Genomic DNA, 23,324 nt, shown 5'->3' with positions numbered 1-23,324 from the left:
ATTTTTATTCCGTCAGGAAAATTACAATTTTCAGCACAATCCCATTCAAGATCAGACAAACATTACAGGGAGACAGAACAGGATCGCTGACGGGTCTGCCGGCTTCCAGCGCCCCTTACAAGGGGAGAAAAAAATAGAAGATTAAAATAAAATTAAAAAATCGGTCTTAGCCTAGGCCCTGGAGTGGGGGTGCAGACTGAGGGGCCAAGGGGAAAAAAAAAAACCCAACAACTCATAGCCATAGTACACATCCCTCTTCCATGTGTGTAAGAGGGAAACATCAAACATCAAAGAACACAGAGGACATTAAAGCAGCAGATACAAGCAGACACTTCTACATACAGCTATGAATAAAAAGTAAAAGAAACATATCCACTGTGGTGGCCTCTGCGGTGTTCCACGCCATCGTCCGCTGGGGTGGAGGGAGCATGGCCAGAGACAGAAGCAGACCCAACAAGGCAACCAAGACAGCCGACTCCACTCTCGGCCAGTGTCCAGTCCGCATGGATGAGCGAGGATACGTCCAAGGTGACTGAGGTGTCCGACACCTGCTCACCCAGTCAAGACAGCGCGAAGCCTCACCGTCCCAGTAGCTCAGTGCTAGCTCCGCAGTCCTGTCCCCTCATCCGCATCTCCTCCAGTACATCCAAACAGACTCTGGTGTAGCAGAGACCCTGCAGCTGGTCTCCATGGCCAAAAGGCTCCCTGGAGGCAGATCCAGAAGTCCACAAAAAAAGCACCACAGAGGTCACGAAAGTGCCACCCCTTGTCACACAGTCCCAAAGGGTCCCGGACCAAAATGCAAAAAAATATAATACCACATGAAAACAAGAGGGAAACACAAAAGGATGACACAAGAGCACAGAGCTCCTGCCTACAGCAGCCACTACAGCAGCGCCATCTTGGGGAAAAAAACACTGCGAGGCTCTAACTGGGTGTTTGAAATCAATTAGAACCTACAATCTCTATCTGCTGTTAGGCATTGATCCTCCGTATTATCTGACGTCAGAGGAAAACTTTAAACAAGAAACTGACCCTCGTCTCGCTCTGTTTGACCGACAACCTGCATCGAAGAGATTAAAATCAAGGCAAATTTCCTCCATCCTGGACAAGCCCTAACTGACAGCCATCACCGCAACAGGTTGGCCCTCTGCTAAAGCCGCAGGGAAAATGCCTCACACAACTAAACAAATACCTTCTGAACGTTGCAAGGTATCCATGAAGAAATGAGGCTATGAGGATGTTCTACAGCATGTTAGTGTGGAGGAGTGCAGATGATGTGTCAGTGACTCAGCTCGGGTGTGGGGTGAACTGGAAAGGTGTCGTGCCGTGGAACTCGAAGAGAACAAGAAAGAGGAAAGCTGGGAATCTCAGGCACCTTTTTTTGGCCAAATTTGAAGCAATGTCCACATTGCCTTTATGGAAAATGTCAACGATAATGCTTTGTATATCATGAGCATAAAACATGGAAGGCACATAAGTTTTATAGAAATTGCCTGCTAGGAGAACGGAATGGTCGGATGTTAGAAAATTTAAGGGGACACCTTCTGTCAAAAAATGATTTATGGGGGGGTCATAAATCAATGATTTATGAGGGGTCAAGTTCAAAGGTCAAGTTCAAGGGTCAAAGGTCAAGTGGGTGTGGCTTACCCCGGAAGAGGGTGGAGTTAAGACCTGAGGTGGGAGTGGTTTAACCAGGAAGAGGGCGGAGTTTTAACCAGGAAGAGGGTGGTGTTTTAACCCGGAAGAGGGGTTTAAGACCTGAAGAGGGGTTTAGAATAGAATAGAATAGAATAGAGTTTTATTGTCATTATTGCAATGAACAGGTTCAAAGAACAACGAAATTGGAGCAGCTCCTCCTAAGGTGCATATACAATATGGTAGTATAAATTAAAAAAAATAAATAAAATAAATAAATAAATAAAAAATAAATTAAAAAAAAAAGATAGAGATGACAGATGTATCTATGTATACATACATAAAACATTATTTCACATTGTAGTCCAAAAAAATAGAAAAACATTTAAACATTACACATGAGGACATGATGGACATATGGACACTCAGTGCCTGTTTAGTGCTACTATGGCTCTTGGGTAAAAGCTATTTTTTAGTCTATTGGTGCTCGCTTTTAGCACCCTGTAGCTTCTGCCTGAGGGTAGCAGTTCCAGGTGGCTGTGCCCGGGGTGGAATGGGTCTTTCAGGATGCTCTGTGCTTTCCTGAGACAGCGGGAGCTGTACAGGTCAGCCAGGGAGGGGAGGGGGCATCCGATTAACTTCTGGGCGGTCTTTATGACTCTCTGGAGCGCCGTTCTCTCTGCGGCCGTGCAGCTGCTGAACCACACGCAGATGCAGTAGGTCAGGAGGCTCTCAATGGAGCACCGGTAGAAGGACACCAGCAGTTCCTGTGAGAGGTGGTTGTTCCTGAGTATTCTCAGGAAGTGCAGTCTCTGGTGTGCCTTCTTGATGGTAGCCGTGGTGTTGGTGCTCCAGGATAGGTCGTTGGCCAGGTGGACTCCCAGGGAGCGGAAGTCGGAGACCCTCTCCACACAGTCACCACTGATGATCAGGGGCAGGATGTCCGTTTTTTTCCTCCTGAAGTCTATGACCAGCTCCTTGGTCTTGGAGGTGTTCAGGGCCAGGTTGTTGACTTTGCACCAATCCGACAGCTTCTCCACCTCATCCCGATATGCAGCCTCGTCTCCCTCCGAGATGAGCCCCACTACGGTGGTGTCAACCGCAAATTTGATGATGGAGTTGCTGGAGTGGGCAGGTGTGCAGTCGTATGTGTAGATGGAGTAGAGAAGGGGGCTCAGCACGCAGCCTTGTGGAGAGCCGGTACTGAGGTGCAGGCTTGATGACATGTGGCGAACCAACTGCACCCTCTGGGGGCGGTTGGATAAGAAGTCCTTAATCCACATGCAGATGGAGTTCGAGAGACCCAGGTCTGACAGTTTGGACACCAGTCTATCAGGAATAATGGTGTTAAATGCCGAGCTATAATCCACAAAAAGCAGCCGCACGTAGCTTCCCCCCGTCTCCAGGTGACCCAGGGAGGAGTGTAAGGATGTGGCGATGGCATCCTCTGTGGACCTGTTGGCTCTGTAGGCAAACTGGTGTGGGTCGAGCTCGGGAGGGAGGACTGAGGTGATATGGGTCCGTACCAGCTTCTCGAAGCACTTCATAGCTATAGGTGTAAGTGCAACTGGACGGTAGTCATTCAGACATCTGACAGAGTTCTTCTTCGGCACCGGGATTATTGTGGAAGTCTTCAGGCATGATGGGATGACAGCCTGGGAGAGGGACTGGGTGAAGATCTTTGTAAATACTCCGGCCAGCTGGTCTGCACAGTCTCTTAGTACCTGTCCCGGGACTCCATCTGGGCCCGTAGCCTTCCTCGGGTTCACTGCCTTCAGCGTGCGTCTCACCTCATGCTCCTCCAGTATAAGGGTGCAGCTGCTGTGGGTGTTGGGTGGAACTGTTGTGACGGCTGCAGGTGTTTTTCTCTCAAATCGGGCGAAGAAGCTGTTTAACTCCCCCGCTCGAGAGGCGTCGCCGTCAGCCGAAGGGTTACTGGGTCTGAAGTTGGTCATGTCTTTTATTCCTTTCCATACCTCCTTGGTGTTGTTGCTCTGCAGGTGGGCTTCCATTTTCCTCTTATGTTCGGCTTTTGCCTCTCTGATGCCTCTCTTCAGATTGGCTCTGGCAGCACTGTAGAGTGCCAGGTCCTGCGCTTTGAAGGCACTGTCTCTCTCTTTGAGTAAGCCCTGGACTGTTTTTGTCATCCACGGCTTCCTGTTGGGGTAGACTCGGATGCGCTTGTCCACTGTGACAGTGTCTATGCAGTGTTTGATGTACCCCAGGACTGCTTCTGTGTACTGCTCCAAGTCTGGGTTTTCAAAAACTGACCAGTCTGTTGTATCAAAGCAGTCCTGCAGCTGTTCCATGGCTCCCTCCGGCCATGTTTTGACCGTTTTGGTTGTGATAGGAGCACTTTTTCTTATTGGTGTGTAAGCTGGCAAAAGGAGCAGGGATATGTGGTCAGACTTGCCTAATTGGGGAAGTTGTTTGGCTCTATATCCTTTTTTTATGTTGGAATAGACTTTGTCCAGTGTGTTAGCTCCCCTCGTAGCACACTTCACATGCTGGTGAAGTTTGGGGAGCACTTTTTTCAGGTCGACATAATTAAAGTCCCCCGCTATGATGTGGATGCCTTCGGGATATTTGTTCTGTTGTGCACTGATTGTATCGTGCAACAGAGCTAGCGCCGTGCTAGCGTTAGCATCGGGAGCTATATACACGTTTGTGATCAGGACAGCAGAGTGCTCCCTGGCTTGATGGAAGGGTCGGCATTTAACTGTAAAATATTCCAGATCTTGGGAACAGTGGCTGTTAACTACCTTTGAATCAGAAGTCCACTTGTTGTTTAGGTAGGTTAGAAGTCCACCCCCACGCCGCTTGCCGGAAGACACTGCGTTTCTGTCCTGTCTGTGTGCTGTGTGACCGGTTAGCTCCATGCTAGCGTCGGGTATTGAGGACGTTAGCCAGGTTTCCGTAAACAATAGGGCGCAGCTGTCCATCACAGTGTTTTGTGCTACACGGAGCCTCACCTCGTCCATCTTGTCCTCTTCACCATGAGGAGCGAGCGACCTCGCATTAGCCAGGAATAGACTTGGTATCGGTGGTCTGTTTGGGTTCATTTTTAGTCTGGCTAACACGCCGCCCCTTCGGCCACGGCGTCTTCGCCTCCGCCTCCTCCTCGCCGGGCACAGTAGCCATGGAGCTCCAGGGCTACGTGCTAACTCCTCTGGGATGTTGTGTCGGCTTGTAAAATCCACCGAAATAGTCTGCTCAGACCGCAATCCAATCTCCAACAAATCGTTTCGGCTGTACATAACCTTCGCCCAGCAAGTTGCTGACTGGGCTAGTAATAAACTATATAAAAACAATAAAAACAATGCACCTAAGGGGAGAGCCTGAAACGTCGCGTCCATGCGCGCCGCCATTTTCAAATCAAAGACCTGAAGAGGGAGTGATTTAACCAGGAAGAGGGTGGGGTTAAGACCTGAAGGGGGAGTGATTTAACCAGGAAGAGGGTGGAGATGAGGCCTGAAGTGGGAGTGGTTTAATCAGGAAGAGGGTGGAGTTTTAACCAGGAAGAGGGTGGAGTTAAGACCTGAAGAGGGAGTTATTTAACCAGGAAGAGGGTGGAGTTTTAACCAGAAAGAGGGTGGGTTTAAGACCTGAAGAGGGAGTGATTTAACCAGGAAAAGGGTGGAGTTTTAACCAGGAAGAGGGTGGAGTTCAAACCAGGAAGAGGGTGGGTTTAAGACCTGAAGAGGGAGTGATTTAACCAGGAAGAGGGTGGGTTTTAGACCTGGAGAGGGATTGGTTAAGAGGGAACAAAGGAGGGTTCAGGTTGAGGTCAGTTTTTAAGGAAGCTTGAGAATGTCATCTGATCAGCATCTGACCAGCCATTTGACGGTTTAAATGTTTACGATCGTTTGAAACAACTTCCAGACCTCACGAAAACATATTTAAACGATTGGGAGGAACTAATTAGGTTAAGGTTAACCATATGTTTGACCCTGCTTCGATGTATTGATGGCTGGGAATGTTACGTGGGAAGATGTGGACACGCACACACGCACGCACACACGCACACACACACACACACACACACACACACACACACACACACACACACACACCATTACCTCTGCTTTACCACGTTATCAGACAATGGTTTAACTCCATTTAAGCATTTAAACGTTAAAAGTATTGCACGTGTACGACGTAATACTTTTCTTTTTTTTACCAGCCGATGACGACGAAGTGAAAGACGAAAAACTTTGTTTGATCGATCTTACAAAGTTGGAAGATGATTATCGAGGTCTGTTTAAACCTTCAAATTATTTAATATTATGTGTATCCATTATTTTGTTTCATAGATGAATTGCCTTAAGATCCTAACGCGATCGTTTTAACACAATCACAATAATACATATATACATATATTTACTTACAGATTTTCCGTTTACATCTCTGGCTCGCTGGTCTCCCTTAACGCTGGCGGGTCCGTCAACGGCCGTCGAAGAGACTCGGCCATTCCAGGCAGAGGAGAAGGCTTGATTCCGCCAAAGACTCCAGACATCGAAAACAACGGCGAATGTCCGACATGCCCCCGCCGTAAGTTTTTCTTGCTTTCTGTAAGCTTTTTAAGATTCTCCGCGGTTTTAAAGAACTCCTCTCACTCCTCTGTCTTCCGCTCAAATGAATTTCGCGCCTAAGGGGAATGGGCGGGGACTGATTTCGGAGGTGGGCGGTTGTTTCCAGCAAGCAACCTTCTGGTGTGCATTAGCGCCACCTACTGAAATGGAGTGTGGACCAAGATGGATCCCTACTCTATATTCTTTTATTTAACCCAATGTGTTTTAAATACGTGTATAATGCTTTATATCCTATGTGTTGTGAATTCCATCCTACTATATCTTCCAAGGAACCCAAAGAAATGTTACCACACCTCCCGCTTTATTTATTCTGTAGATTGCCTGAACTATTTCATAAACTAAATCTTGTCTTGTTTCTGATGCTATGTTTTTTTAAGCTCATCAATGCACTGCTGGAGTCCGAGCACACAACTACTTTCCTTGCTTTGTTTTCCTCTATCCAGTTATATAACTGCCATATAAATTGCTACCAATTCCCCCGTAAAAACAGATAGTTTATCACTGATTATTTTATTTAATACTATGTTTCCTTGTGGGATAACTGCTGCAGCTCCTACCTTACTTTTTATAGTTTTTGATGCATCCGTATATATCATATCTCAATCTATTTTTCTATCTGGTAACTATTTAAATTTCTATTCTTTAGTAATTGCATGTTTTCTTTTGGGTTATCAAACATCCACGGTGGTATTGCAGGAATTGGTACTGTAGGACTAACTTTAATATTGTCAATTTTAACTTTATTACATATGTCTCCTTTAATCCACCCAAAACTATTATTTTTTTTCTCTTTTTCTTGGCAGTTTGGTAGCACTGGACAAGTGGGATATCCTTGCTTGGATCCTTTTAAAGTTTTCCGATAAACTGCTGAGAGTTGATCTCTCCTCTTGTCCAAAAGTCCAAAAGTTCGTTCATTTTTACTTGTAATACTGCCACTAGGGTTGATGTAGTAGCTCCACAACATAACCTTAAAGCCTGTGACTGGATCCAGTCTATTTTCCCAAGTCATGTTTTTGAAGCAGATTGGTAAATAATGCATCCGTAATCAATAACAGATGGAATTAAAGTGATATATATACATATATTGTTTTCAACGTCAACCTATCAGCCCCCCAATCATTACCCCTCAAAGTCCTCATTATATTTAACACCTTTTTACTTTTTCCCCTATTTTAAATTTTCCTGAAGGAACACTCCTGAAGGAATAAATAAAGTACTATCTGATCTAATCTAATCAAATCTATTTTGCTGCTGTGGGTTGACTAGTTCATATTTTTATCAAACCATATTCCTAAATATTTAAATACTCGTACCTCTTCTATATTTTCACCGTAGAGTTTTTATTTGGAGCTTGTTTTGTACTTTTCTCTTTGTAAAATGTATGACTTTTGTCTTTCCAACAGAGAATCTTAAACCCCAAGCCGTTCCCCAGTCTTGAACATTATTTACCACTTTGTTAGTTTTTTGATTATTTCTTTTAACTCTAAATAATATACTAGTCTTTCATTAATCTTTTTTTTTTCATTACTTTCCCCAAATTTGAGGTCAATGCTATCGGCCTATAATTTCCAGCCTCTTCCGGGTCTTACCCAGACTTGCATATTGGAATTATTACCGCTACTTTTCCCCTCTGCCAGTCATTCTCCTTCTTCATATATCCTGTCATATCATTTCAAGACCACTTCTTTGACGATGCTACCTAAGTTTTTGATCATTTGATAACCCACTAGGTCTTTCCCCAGTGACGTATTTTTAACTTTTTTCAAAATTCGAACCATTTCATTCAAAGAAAATGTCATATCCATAGTGTTGGTAAAGCTATTATCGTTGTCTTCCATCATTTCCCCAATATTTAAACTCATCGTTTCTTCTTTCTTTTGTTTTTCTACATTTCTCAAATTATCATTACTGTGCACTTTAACAAATGTTTTTGCTAAAGGTTCTGCTGTTTCTTTACCCGTGACTACATCTTCTTTAATAAATGTGGCACATCATCCTCTTTACCCATCATTCCTATCTTTACGAATCGTTATATATCCTTTTATTTTAAAATTTAATTTTGGCTTCAGCCATGTTTCTTGAATACAAATTATATGTGGTTTAGTTTTCATATTTTTAATATATCCTTTTAATTCATGTTCGGTTGCTATCAAACTTCTGGCATCCCACCGGACAATTAACAGGGTGTTGGAATGTGGTAACATGACTCCGTCACGTCTACTCTCTGTAGTACAGCTTGCACCCGGTCCCAAGATAGTTCTTTCAACAACTTTGCTGCTGCTTTGACAATTATTTTGATCTTCTCAGTCTTTTTTCTAGCCTGTTCTGTACAGTTTATTACGTAAGCCAGGAATACAACTAGTTTGTCCGTGGAAATTCCTGTATTTGTTGCCTCTTGTTTTTTTGTTTTTTTCTTGAACTATTCACACTTCTGTTCTTTTCTACACTTTCTTGATTTCTCACTATAAATGCCTCTGCGTATGTAATATTTCTTTCAACTTTGATTTGTTGTACTTCTGTTGCCTGTTTCATGATGCATGGCTTTTGATTATTTCTTTTTTCAATCTACAATTCCAATAAATAACACGTATTTCCAGATTACTGATAACTTTTTCAAAATAAAATGTAATTCCTGAATAAGAGAATTGTATCGAATCCAATGGATTGTCTGGTCCTAAAACCTCTTTGTAATGTTTGTTTGATTCCTCAAAAATACGACACAGTCTAATTTGAAAAACATATGTGCCTCGTCGGCTGTAGTAAAAAAAACAAACCCATGCCTCCTCGGTCTAACCTCTCCCAGCCCCTTTTCTGCCGTGTCAAAGATGGATCAGAGACCACCTTTGCCCCTAACCCCCACTTCTTCTCCACTACCAAGAGAACAGTAATTAATCCGAGCTGAGTTTTTTAAAATATTCCAACATGACTTTTTACTTTCATTTTGTATCAAAGCTGAGTTGTGCTCTCTGGTTTATTTTGCAAATGAACATGATCATGTACAAGACTCGCCTACCCACAATGCACTGCAGCCCAACGCTCCTGGTCGAATGTTTGTATCGGGCATCATGGAGAGATGCGGTAAAGAGTGGTAGCCAAGACACACGGTCACACACGGTCACACTCGGCAATTATTTTGACCTGGGGAACAGATTTAGAGGAAAAAATGTGTCTGGGGGGCCGGGATATCTGATTTTCAGGTACAAAAAACTTCACAATGACACAAAATAAACACAACAGTTAAACCTCAAACTAAAAACAAGACATTTACTTGTACGTTCAAAAGACAGAATAGAACAAGACAAGACATGCAATGCCATCTACAAAATGTTATGTAAATGTTAGTCATTACGCATGTGGCTATGGTTTTGATGTATTTGTTACAGACATGTTTACGTCAAGTACCACCACATGGTTCCATTTGCACCTTTCAACAAATCTGAAAAGGAATATTAAGAAGTAAAACTTATATTTAATCCTACCTCTTCTACGTGCACACGGTGACTGTACATACGGGTCGAAAAATGTTTGTGGAGTTTTAAGGCAAATACAACTTCTTAAAGTACAAACGTATTTACAATCAATATTAAATGTTCCTTTCCCCCTAAAAAACAGGACACACAAAATGAAAAAGAAAGAAAAATAATAAATCAATCAATAAAATGCATCAGTCAAATAGTACAGGCAACTTCGTTAACATGGAGCCACAGACAATTTCATTCAAAAAGTCCCAATTGCTAACATAAAGATACAACAACAAATAAAAGCAAAGAAGGCCTAGTGGTTAATTACAACAACAGACAAAGTATTAAAAATGTTGGTCCAATAACTGCACAGGGGTGGGCAGAGCCAAAACATGTGTAGCAAGTAAGCTGGAGACTGTTGACACTGAAATAAGGCTATATGTGGCACAAATACAAGATTTATAAACTCTACTTAAAGCCCCACTTAAGAACTTTCAGTTTTGGTTTATATTCGCCGCACCAGTGAACCAAAGCGATGGCGTTTTCCCAAAAGGAAAACCACATTTACCATGAGGACTAGCGCATATAGCGTCAAACTGACACGATAATGCCACAATGATTCTGTATTACTGAACTTCCCACAGTAGGAACCTACATCCATTTTCTACCGCTTATTCCCTTTTGGGGACGTGGGGGGCGCTGGCACCTATCTCAGCTACAATCGGGCGGAAGGAGGTGTACACCCTGGACAAGTCGCCACCTCATTGCAGGGTCAACATAGATAGACAGACAACATTCACACCAACCTACATATTTTACTCAAACCTTATATTTGCAGTTTGAAGTCACTGCATTGTTTTTTCCTTGTACTGTTCTTTTGAGTTTGTTGCGTGGTTGGTCAGTGTGGAACTGCGATGTATCGCGCTGGTGGGTATTTATTGCTACCACACAAATTTCCAGTAGCTAAAATTAGCATTATTATTCTGATTTGAGCATTGAACGTCACTTACTAGTTTAGCAGGAACAGATCCAAGGCAGCATTGGTCTAAAATCTCACGTCTTTGACCTCACACAAGCTAGTGAAAGTCGTGCCATTGTTGATCCTTGATTGTCCCTCCCTTTTTCTTTTTTTTTTGTCTCCTCAGAAAAAAATTTGGTAACTTTGTTTGTTTTATAATTTGTGCCAGGATAGCAGTAATTGCACAAAGGCATTCTTCTTCTTTTAGTTTTCTGACAGCACGTAGGCGTTCGCATCAACTTTCGTCTTTTTAACAAATGGGTAAAGGGGGATGTATGCCGTATAACTAGTTGGCACATTTAATATTTAATAATAATGAATATTGTACAATTCTACAATTTTGTTATTTAAAGGGGAAAACCCGATACAAAAGATACATAACAGTTGTTTACTGGCTAAAAATAAAATTATCCTGAAAAGATTTAATTATACTGTACAATATCCTTAAAACATGTCATTGTGAAATAATTGATGATATTGTACATTGTACATTTTACTCCTCGTTTCATATTCAAAGTGAAAACATTTAAATGATCAGTTTGCCATTTAAAGTGAGATCCGTACAATTAGGTCAGGGCTTCTCAAACTTTTTTTTTCTGTCATCCCCACTTTAGACTAAGGAGTTAGTTTTCAAGGCCCACCTACCCCCATTGCCTCAACAAAACGCTAATGCCAAGCTCAACATTTTCAAATGTATTGAACATCATGTGTGGTCTCGAGGTGTCTCTTTAATTTGTTGGGTCTCATGCTGTCTGCTGCTAGTAGCGGTTTTAGACACAGAACACACAGGAGTCTCTCCTCTGCCCCCACCACCGCTGCCGTGAATCCAAGAACAAGATATCCTTCGCCATATTTTCTTTTACGTTGACTTTTTGGTTGATTAGACCCGTCATATTTTTGTTTCTCTGCAGACCTTTGAGGTGCGAGTTGCAAATTTATCCATTTTGTGTAATTGTGGTCCGCACATTAGCCTGCTACCCATCCGCGCGAATGTTTGTTCCTCTTAGCCCCGCCTGCAAAAGTTACTGTTGCTATGTCTGTCAAACTTTCGCTCCTACCGAGAAATTTAAAGCCTACAGGAAAAATAAGTAATTTACATTTATTTATACGGCGGATTTCACAGACAGAATCACAAAGTGATTTACAGTGTGTATAGAAAATGAAAGCATGGTAAAAAAAAAAAAAAAAAAAAAATTAAAGTGAAATTTCCTCCCGTTCCTCGCGCCCCACCTGTCATGTCTCTATTCCCCACACTTTGAGAAATGCTGAATTAGGTCAACATTTTTCGACCCGTATGTACAGTCACCGTGTGTTCGGAGAAGAGGTAAGATTAAATATAAGTTTTACTTCTTAATATTCCTTTTCAGATTTGTTGAAAGGTGCAAATGGAACCATGTGATGTTACTTGACGTAAACATGTCTGTAACAAATACATCAAAACCATAGCCACATGCGTAATGACTAACATTTACATAACATTTTGTAGATGGCATTGCATGTCTTGTCTTGTTCTATTCTGTCTTTTGAACGTACAAGTAAATGTCTTGTTTTTAGTGTGAGGTTTAACTGTTGTGTTTATTTTGTGTCATTGTGAAGTTTTTTGTACCTGAAAATCAGATATCCCGGCCCCCCAGACACATTTTTTCCTCTAAATCTGTTCCCCAGGTCAAAATAATTGCCGAGTGTGACCGTGTGTGACCGTGTGTCTTGGCTACCACTCTTTACCGCATCTCTCCATGAAACCCGATACAAACATCCGACCAGGAGCGTTGGGCTGCAGTGCATTGTGGGTAGGCGAGTCTTGTACATGATCATGTTCATTTGCAAAATAAACCAGAGAGCACAACTCAGCTTTGATACAAAATGAAAGTAAAAAGTCATGTTGGAATATTTTAAAAAACTCAGCTCGGATTAATTACTGTTCTCTTGGTAGTGGAGAAGAAGTGGGGGTAAGGGACAAAGGTGGTCTTTGATCCATCTTTGACACGGCAGAAAAGGGGCTGGGAGAAGTTAGACCGAGGAGGCATGGGTTTTTTTTTTTTTTACTACAGCCGACGAGGCACATATGTTTTTCAAATTAGACTGTGTCGTATTTTGGGGGAATCAAACAAACATTACAAAGAGGTTTTAGGACCAGACAATCCATTGGATTCGATACAATTATCTTATTCAGGAATTACTTTTTTTTTTGAAAAAGTTATCAGTAATCTGGAAATACGTGTTATTTATTGGAATTGTAGATTGAAAAAAGAAATAATCAAAAGCCATACATCATGAAACAGGCAACAGAAGTACAACAAATCAAAGTTGAAAGAAATATGACATACGCAGAGGCATTTAAAGTGAGAAATCAAGAAAGTGTAGAAAAGAACAGAAGTGTGAATAGTTCAAGAAATAAAAAAAAACAAGAGGCGACAATACAGGAATTTCCACGGACAAACTACTAGATTGAGATATGATATATACGGATGCATCAAAAACTATATAAACATTAAAGGTAACAGCTGCAGCAGTTATCACACAAGGAAACATAGTATTAAATAAAAATAATCAGTGATAAACTATCTGTTTTTACGGGGGAATTGGTAGCAATTTTTTTGGCAGTTAACTGGATACAGGAAAACAAAGCAAGGAAAGTAGTTGTGTGCTCGGACTCCAGCAGTGCATTGATGAGCATAAAAAAACATAGCATCAGAAACAAGACAAGATTTAGTTTATGAAATAGTTCAGGCAATCTATAGAATAAATAAAGCGGGAGGTGTGGTAACATGTCTTTGGGTTCCTTGGAAGATATAGTAGGATGGAATTCACAACACATAGGATATAAAGCATTATACACGTATTTAAAAAACATTGGGTTAAATAAAAGAATATAGAGTAGGGATCCATCTTGTTCCACACTCCATTTCAGTAGGTGGCGCTAATGCACACCAGAAGGTTGCTTGCCGGAAACAACCGCCCACCTCCGGAATCAGTCCCCGCCCATTCCCCTTAGGCGCGAAATTCATTTGAGCGGAAGACAGAGGAGTGAGAGGAGTTCTTTAAAACCGCGGAGAATCTTAAAAAGCTTACAGAAAGCAAGAAAAACTTACGGCGGGGGCATGTCGGACATTCGCCGTTGTTTTCGATGTCTGGGTTCTTTGGCGCAATCCAGCCTTCTCCTCTGCCTGGAATGGCCGACTCTCTTCGACGCCCGTTGACGGACCCGCCAGCGTTAACGGGGACCAGCAAGCCGGAGATAAAAATGGAAAATCTGTAAGTAAATATATGTATATATGTATTGTATACCGCAAGCTTTTTTCTTGTAAAATGAGAATCATTTGACTCACCAGACTGCGATTGTGTTAAAACGATCGCGTTAGGATCTTACGGCAATTCCTCTATGAAACAAAATAATGAATACACATAATATTAAATAATTCGAAGGTTTAAACACACCTCGATAATCTTCTTCCAACTTTGGAAGATCGTTTAAACAAAGTTCTTCGTCATCGACTGTTAAAAAAAAAAAAGTATTACAACGTCGTACACTTGCAATGCTTTTAACGTTTAAATGCTTAAAAGGAGTTAAACCATTGTCTAATAACGTGGTAAAGCAGAGGTAATGGTGTGTGTGTGTGTATGTGTGTGTGTGTGCATGTGTGTGCGTGCGTGTGTGCGTGTCCACATCTTCCCACGTAACATTCCCAGCCATCAATACATCGAAGCAGGGTCAAACATATGGTTAACCTTAACCTAATTAGTTCCTCCCAATCGTTTAAATATGTTTTCGTGAGGTCTGGAAGTTGTTTCAAACAATCGTAAACATTTAAACTGTCAAATGGCTGGTCAGATGCTGATTAGATGACATTCTCAAGCTTCCTTAAAACCTGACCTCAACCTGAACCCTCCTTTGTTCCCTCTTAAACAATCCCTCTCCAGGTCTTAAACCCACCCTCTTCCTGGTTAAATCACTCCCTCTTCAGGTCTTAAACCCACCCCCTTCAGGTCTTAAACCCACTCTCTTCCTGGTTAAAACTCCACCCTTTTCCTGGTTAAATCACTCCCTCTTCAGGTCTTAAACCCACCCTCTTCCTGGTTAAAACTCCACCCCCTTCCTGGTTAAATAACTCCCTCTTCAAGTCTTAACTCCATCCTCTTCCTGGTTAAAACTCCACCCTCTTCCTAGTTAAACCACTCCCACTTCAGGTCTTAACTCCACCCTCTTCCTGGTTAAAACTCCACCCTCTTCCTGGTTAAAACTCCGCCCTCTTCCCGGTTAAACCACTCCCACCTCAGGTCTTAACTCCACCCTCTTCTGAGGTAAGCCACACCCACTTGACCTTGACCTTTGACCCTTGAACTTGACCTTTGAACTTGACTCCACATAAATCGTTGATTTATGACCCTTCATAAATCATTGATTTATGACCCCCCATAAATCATTTTTTAACAGAAGGTGTCCCCTTAAATTATCTCTGATGTTTGCTTGTCCCCTGGAAAACACCATGTTATGCAGTCCTCGTTAGTATAGTGGACAGTATCTCCGCCTGTCACGCGGGAGACCAGGGTTCAATTCCCTGACGGGTAGGATTAGAAAAGTCCTTAGGTGAAGCCCTATATTGTCTTATTTACTACAACACATCTAACCACCGATGAGCAAACACTGACAACAGTTTAATTACACATATACACATACACCAATGGTTAGCCTAAAGTCAGATGGTACGGAAAACAGCTTGAATACAACCACAGACAGTCTATGTTGGTCACCTTCAAATATCATATTGACAAAGTTAAAGCATCCTAAAAAACTGTACAATACCAGCCGGGGAACATATTCTGCCACTCTCCGAGCAACTGAACTCGCCTTATGAATCAAAACAGCCAAAAGTGCCTCATGTCATGTTGTGTAGTCATTTCCCACTGCCTAATTCAGCCGTTATGCCTAAAATTAGATGGGACCCCAAACAAAACCCCAGGCAGTTTTTATGTGAAGCCAAAGAGGCCTGGACCAATCAAACCGGCCCGTACCCCAGTAACACTGGGTCACAGGCCGAGTGGTTCCGACAAGCAGTTCTGAGTGGAGTGCCTGAGTCAGTGCAAACAGCCATGAAAAGTAACCCTGACATGTTACGATGTCAACTTTGTACATGGGAGAAGCATCTCGTTCATCACCTTACCACGGCTCAAGCCAAAAAAACAACAAGATGAGAAAGACAAAGCAGATTTGCAGGCACAATTACTGAAATTACAACTAGCCAAAGCTAGAGATGACTTAAACGACAAAAAGAAGGGCAAGAAAGATCAGGTCAAGGTTATGTCTCAAACTGTACAGCAGTGGGACGGCGATAACGTTCAGGAGTCTGGGACGCCACATTTCAGAAGAAGGGGAGGACAAAATAGGGGAAGGGGAGGCCCACGGGGTGGAGGAAGGAGAGGGTTTTCCAGGGGAAAGCCTCAAGGAGGAAACCAAGGCTGTTTCCTGTGTGGGGGCTCCTCCCATTGGGTGAGGGAGTGCCCATATAACCCTGCTCAGTCACAAAGAGGGTTTCCACAGAGAGGAGTTCAGAACCGGGGAGGAACACGCCCTCCTCAGTCTCAAGGGAGAGGACCCGCACCACAGTTCCCCTTGTGGCAAGACACTGAGTGACACGCCCCACAGAGAAGCCCTGGACAGCACCTTACGGCAGAACCGGTGCTGTCAGTGACAGTAAATCAGGACTTGCTGCCTTTCTTAGTGGATACCGGTGCTACCGTCTCCACTATCAAGACTGTGGAAAAGAAGCTGCTTACATCAGACGTCATAACAGTCATGGGTTTCTCTGGGGTTCCTACTATGCTGCCTTACACCAAGCCTCTCACAACACGGCTTGGAAATCAGACTGTGTTGCATCCTTTCATCTACTCCCCCTGAGGTACCTTCCAACCTGTTGGGGAGAGACCTCCTGACTCGATTGTGGGCTACTATTCTCTGCTCGCCTGACGGACTAACAGTCTCATTCCCTGATGGAACATCTCTACCCTGCGCCAGTATTGAGTCTTCACATTCAAGCCAATACATGATTCAGCCAGTTGCAGACAGATCGGCTGACATCTACTGGGGTCTCCTACACAGTGAAACTAGTGATAAAGGTGGAATCCTGTCGGCTTACCTGACTTGGAAACCCTGGATCTCCCAAATACACCCCTATGTGGCCCCTCCTGACCCTCCTCATATGACATTGTTTTATGATAGAGAGGATACACAGTGGTATGAGGAACAGTTTAGCAGGGAAATAGAGGGAACTAATTGGGCTCTTTCCACTAATAACATTTATGTGGCTCCCATAGGTGTAGCGGCAGAAGTTTCTCTCACCCCAGAACAACTACAGTGGTATATGATGAGTGACGAGGCTTCCCCCCATGTGTCTTTAGCCTTACATCCAGAGCACCAAGCCAAAGAGCTGGGTTCTATAGTTAAAACAGCACAACTGCAAACTGATTGGCAGAGGGTTGGCTCTTCGTTGTGGTATTCACCCGCAACTCAAATCTACAAAATACAGGTTTCTTGCACTGACCACGCTCTCCTTGAACACGCTCAAATCTCCCGCCACCATGGCCGAGAGAAAACAGATCACCCCGAAGCAGCATTGTTGTTAGATTCACTGCCTGACTCACTATGGTCCGCTGGGCCCACGGATGTTGGCCTAGTCGACTGCCCCCCAGTTACTTTCAAGCTGAAAAATAACAACCCAGTGTGGGTTCCCCAATACCCAAGTAAAAAAGACGCCGAAATCGGCATTGCAGATACCATTGAAGGTCTATTTGAAAAGGGGGTGTTGGTAGAAATATCCTCAGAATGGAACACTCCCATATGGCCCATTGAAAAGAAGGGCACTGGTAAATATCGCATGGTTCATGATCTTAGGGCCATTAACTCTGCGTTATGCACGCAAACCATCCCAGTTCCCAACCCTTACGTTGCGTTGACTAATCTTGATCCTAGCCACCAATGGTTCACCTGTATCGACCTCGCTAATGCATTTTTCTGCCTACCACTAGCCGAAGAATGTAGAAACATTTTTGCCTTCACCTACCGAGGTGTCCAACTGACCTATTCTTGTCTTCCTCAGGGATTTGCTCTATCCCCTGGCCTATTTAATCAGGTATTAAAGGATGTTTTGACGGATTGTGCTACCACCTGGAATAAAAAACATAGCACTAACTGAGGCGCACGGAGTGGGACATGTCGGGGCTGCACAGATGCAGAGAAACCTCGAAAATTGGTGGCACCCATTTTTGAAAGATATGTGTAAATATCATGTACATACTTGCCCTGAATGCACCATGTATAATGCACGACCAACAGTCAGACCGCATCCTGGACGTTTCCCTCTCGAGACGAAAACAGGGAAAGAAATCATCATAGATTACACAGATATGGTGAATTCAGTAAAAGGGTACAGGTATATGTTGGTATGTGTGGATGCGTATTCAGGTTGGCCAGAGGTACTCCCTACAAAAAGGGAAGACAGTAAGACAGTGGTGAAGTTTTTGTTAAACCAGTATATCCCCAGACATGGTTTTCCTGAGAAAATCCGATCAGATAATGGTACACATTTCAAAAACCATGATCTGCAAAAGGTTGAAGAAATGCTGGGGTTGAAACACAAGTTTGGTTCGGTCTACCACCCACAATCCCAAGGAAAGGTTGAAAGAATGAACCAAACACTCAAATCTATATTGGCAAAAATCTGTGCACTGACTAAAATTAATTGGCTAGATGCGCTACCCCTTGCCCTCATGTCTGTTAAAAGCTCAATAAACCAAAGCACGGCCTTTACTCCCTTTGAGCTGACCACAGGCAGGAGGTTTCCAGGGCCCCAGTCCAAGCTTATTGGAATCAAAGGTGATGATCAGTCATTAACCCACACACAGTATTTCCATGCTTTACAAGCCATTGTTGCAGAGTATGCCAAGCAGGTGGGGGAAAGAAACAAGGAAGACACAGCGACCCCACCAAGCACAGAGTGGGTCCTGCTGAAGGTGCTCAAGCGAAAGTGGACCGAACCCAGGTGGACGGGTCCATATCGAGTGACTGAACGCACCTCGCATGCTGTTCGGCTGAACGGCAAGGGAGACACGTGGTTCCACTGGAGCCAGTGTGCAGCGGCGGACGCCCCTGCACGCACGTTGAGAGGGACACGTACCGAGTTACGTGAACAACAACAACGGGAGAAGACCACCAATCAACAAGGGGCAGAATAATCCCCTGGTGGCATCAGGGTGAGGTAGTCTACCCAAAATCCCTGTGGGAGGAGGTGAAATAGCGCTCCTCTCCTACACGTGGTGTGCCAAACCACCAACCAGATTCGTCGAGGGACCAAGTAGATCTTATTGCCTCAGTTAGGGAAGATACAAATGCGTTATCAGCAAAAGATGGCAGTGGTGGGATTTGAACCCACGCCTCCCGAGAGACTGGAGCCTTAATCCAGCGCCTTAGACCGCTCGACCACACTACCCTTATTCCCAGCTTCCCGAGGATCAAATTGTCGGCATTATGAGATAGCAGAAATATGACATGGCAACACTTTGGTTGCGGTGTGGCAGGCAAAAGCCAAGGATGTTTGCTTGTCCCCTGGAAAACACCATGTTATACAGTCCTCGTTAGTATAGTGGACAGTATCTCCGCCTGTCACGCGGAAGACCAGGGTTCGATTCCCTGACGGGGAGATGGTTCAGGTACCTCTAATTTTCCTCAATTACCATCTTGTTGAAATTTGAGAAGTGACCAAAGTATCATTCTTCGAATGTTGTGATGTGTGGACTCGGCGTTGCTGCACAGCCCTATAGAAATCAAACACAGTATTTTACTAATGTTTGTTCCACCCTTCTAAATTAGGACGCAAAAGCAAGTCTTCAAAAAGGGAAAATCGTTTGTCAGAGTCAATGCGTCAAATAAAAGGTTAGGGATGCAGCAGCTGACGACCTCGACATAGCATTAGAAAAATCAACCTTGGTAGAATTAGAAAAGTCCTTAGGCGAAGCCCTATATGGTTTTATTTGCTACAACACATCTAACCACCGATGAGCAAACACTGACAACAGTTTAATTACACGTATACACATACACCAATGGTTAGCCTAAAGTCAGATGGTACAGAAAACAGCTTGAATACAACCACAGACAGTCTATGTTGGTCACCTTCAAATATCATATTGAGAAAGTTAAAGCTAAGGTTGGATTTGGAAACAGCATCCTAAAAAACTCTACAATACCAGCCGGGGAACATATTCTGCCACTATCCGAGCAACTGAACTCGCCTTATGAATCAAAACAGCCAAAAGTGCCTCATGTCAGGTTGCAATTACGTTGAGTCATCTTGCCGAAATCAATCCTGGCCTAAACACTGCCTGCGAGGCTCTAACTGGGTGTTTGAAATCAATTAGAACCTACAATCTCTATCTGCTGTTAGGCATTGATCCTCCGTATTATCTGACGTCAGAGGAAAAGTTCAAACAAGAAACTGACCCTCGTCTCGCTCTGTTTGACCGAGAACCTGCAACGAAGAGATTAAAATCAAGGCAAATTTCCTTCATCCTGGAAAAGCCCTGACTGACAGCCATCACCGCAACAGGTTGGCCCTCTGCTAAAGCCGCAGGGAAAATGCCTCACACAACTAAACAAATCTCTTCTGCCCGGCTTCAAAGAAGTGTGGCGTTTTGGTCCTGCCTAAATCGCCCAAGATCTGAGAAACGGAACGTTGCAAGGTATCCGTGAACAAATGAGGCTATGAGGATGTTCCACAGCATGTTAGTGTGGAGGAGTGCAGATGATGTGTCATTTGTTAGTCTGCTCTCTCCTGCCTGTGCAATTCAACCAACAAGATCTGGATGCCGTCAGTGACTCGGCTCGGGTGTGGGGTGAACTGGAAAGGTGTCGTGCCGTGGAACTCGAAGAGAACAAGAAAGAGGAAAGCTGGGAATCTCAGGCACCTTTTTTTGGCCAAATTGGAGCAATGTCCACATTGTCTTTATGGAAAATGTCAACGATAATGCTTTGTATATCATGAGCATAAAACATGGAAGTCACATAAGTTTTATAGAAATTGCCTGCTTTGAGAACAGAATGGATAGCTTTCCCTGACCGGGAATCGAACCCGGGCCGCGGCGGTGAAAGATCCAAATCCTAGCCACTAGACCACCAGGGAACTGATCATTTGTTCAGACACTTGTCTCCTGCATGGTTTCTTGACAAATGTGTGAAGCACCCATTGCATTCATGTACCATGTCAGAAATGTGAATTGTATTTTTTGAACCGGGGTAACTTCTGTGTCTCAGTGAAGTGATAACCACTACACTATGGAAACTGCTGCATGAATTTGGACTTGGATGTGTAAAAATTGTACAATAGTAACAATAACGAACAGACTTTCTTTCCTCATGTCTTCTTAGTGTAGTCCGTGTTGAGGATAAGGTTGTTGTTTCTACACAATGTCACCAGACAGGCTAACTCCCTCCTGTAAGTCGCTCTGTGCCGGCCAGTGATACATCCTATCACTGCGGTGTCATCAGAATACAGAAACAGATAAAAGTGGACTGAATGTCTTAAGTAGGAGCGGTGATCTTCAAACGACATGTTGATAAACACACAACCACGTCCACCTTTTAGCTTTTCCAGAGGCTGCTGGCGGGCCTTAAAACTGTGCTGGTTGTGTTTTTTTCTCATTGCATACCTGGCATGGAAAACTCCAAAGCTAACGTTTGGGCACTATTTTTGAAAGCTTTCCAAATGAGGCCAAGAGTCTTATTGCCTCAGTCAGGGAAGATACAAATGCGTTACCAGCAAAAGATGGCAGTGGTGGGATTTGAACCCACGCCTCCCGAGAGACTGGAGCCTTAATCCAGCGCCTTAGACCGCTCGGCCACACTACCCTTATTCCCAGCTTTCCGAGGATCAAATTGTCGGCATTATGAGATAGCAGAAATATGACATGGCAACACTTTGGTTGCGGTGTGGCAGGCAAAAGCCAAGGATTTTTGCTTGTCCCCTGGAAAACACTATGTCACGCAGTCCTCGTTAGTATGGTGGACAGTATCTCCACCTGTCATGCGGAAGACCAGGGTTCGATTCCCTGACGGGGAGATAGTTCAGTTACCTCTAATTTTCGTCAATTACAATCTTGTTGAAATTTGAGAAGTCACCAAAGTATCATTCTCCGAATGTTGTGATGTGTGGACTCGGCGTTGCTGCACAGCCCTATAGAAATCAAACACAGTATTTTACTAATGTTTGTTCCACCCTTCTAAATTAGGACGCAAAAGCAAGTCTTCAAAAAGGGAAAATCGTTTGTCAGAGTCAATGCGTCAAATAAAAGGTTAGGGATGCAGCAGCTGACGACCTCGACATAGCATTAGAAAAATCAACCTTGGTAGAATTAGAAAAGTCCTTAGGCGAAGCCCTATATGGTCTTATTTACTACAACACATCTAACCACCGATGAGCAAACACTGACAGCAGTTTAATTACACATATACACATACACCAATGGTTAGCCTAAAGTCAGATGGTACAGAAAACAGCTTGAATACAACCACAGACAGTCTATGTTGGTCACCTTCAAATATCATATTGAGAAAGTTAAAGCTAAGGTTGGATTTGGAAACAGCATCCTAAAAAACTGTACAATACCAGCCGGGGAACATATTCTGCCACTATCCGAGCAACTGAACTCGCCTTATGAATCAAAACAGCCAAAAGTGCCTCATGTCATGTTGCAATCACGTGAGTCATCTTGCCGAAATCAATCCTGGCCTAAACACTGCCTGCGAGGCTCTAACTGGGTGTTTGAAATCAATTACAACCTACAATCTCTATCTGCTGTTAGGCATTGATCCTCCGTATTATCTGACGTCAGAGGAAAAGTTCAAACAAGAAACTGACCCTCGTATCGCTCTGTTTGACCGAGAACCTGCAACGAAGAGATTAAAATCAAGGCAAATTTCCTCCATCCTGGACAAGCCCTGACTGACAGTCATCACCGCAACAGGTTGGCCCTCTGCTAAAGCTGCAGGGAAAATGCCTCACACAACTAAACAAATCTCTTCTGCCCGGCTCCAAAGAAGTGTGGCGTTTCGGTCCTGCCTAAATCGCCCAAGATCTGAGAAACGGAACGTTGCAAGGTATCCATGAACAAATGAGGCTATGAGGATGTTCAACAGCATGTTAGTGTGGAGGAGTGCAAATGATGTGTCATTTGTTAGTCTGCTCTCTCCTGCCTGTGCAATTCAACCAACAAGATTTGGATGCCGTCAGTGACTCGGCTCGGGTGCGGGGTGAACTGGAAAGGTGTCGTGCCGTGGAACTCGAAGAGAACAAGAAAGAGGAAAGCTGGGAATCTCAGGCACCTTTTTTTGGCCAAATTGGAGCAATGTCCACATTGCCTTTATGGAAAATGTCAACGAGCATAAAACATGGAAGGCACATAAGTTTTATAGAAATTGTCTGGTATGAGAACGGAATGGATAGCTTTCCCAGACCGGGAAACGAACCCGGGCCGCGGCGGTGAAAGCGCCGAATCCTAGCCACTAGACCACCAGGGAACTGATAATTTTTTAGGACACTTGTCTCCTGCATGGTTTCTTGACAAATG

At 43.6% G+C, this 23,324-nt stretch overlaps 4 non-coding genes across 4 annotated transcripts; 1 reads left to right on the top strand and 3 right to left on the bottom strand.

Annotated features, from left to right (window-relative positions):
* Positions 1-19,110: 19,110 nt before the first annotated feature.
* On the bottom strand, positions 19,111-19,192 carry trnal-aag (transfer RNA leucine (anticodon AAG)). The gene has a single exon. It is a non-coding gene; the product is annotated as a tRNA-Leu (tRNA).
* A 139-nt stretch (positions 19,193-19,331) lies between these two features.
* Positions 19,332-19,403, top strand: trnad-guc (transfer RNA aspartic acid (anticodon GUC)). The gene has a single exon. It is a non-coding gene; the product is annotated as a tRNA-Asp (tRNA).
* Positions 19,404-21,524: 2,121 nt separating this feature from the next.
* On the bottom strand, positions 21,525-21,606 carry trnal-aag (transfer RNA leucine (anticodon AAG)). The gene has a single exon. It is a non-coding gene; the product is annotated as a tRNA-Leu (tRNA).
* A 1,596-nt stretch (positions 21,607-23,202) lies between these two features.
* On the bottom strand, positions 23,203-23,274 carry trnae-uuc (transfer RNA glutamic acid (anticodon UUC)). The gene has a single exon. It is a non-coding gene; the product is annotated as a tRNA-Glu (tRNA).
* Positions 23,275-23,324: the final 50 nt, after the last annotated feature.

This window comes from Nerophis ophidion, linkage group LG02, assembly GCF_033978795.1.
Source record: "Nerophis ophidion isolate RoL-2023_Sa linkage group LG02, RoL_Noph_v1.0, whole genome shotgun sequence".
In the NCBI taxonomy this organism is placed as follows: Eukaryota; Metazoa; Chordata; class Actinopteri; order Syngnathiformes; family Syngnathidae; genus Nerophis; species Nerophis ophidion.
The sequence above is the reverse complement of the archived record's forward strand: the minus strand, read 5'-3'. Positions and strand labels throughout refer to the sequence as shown.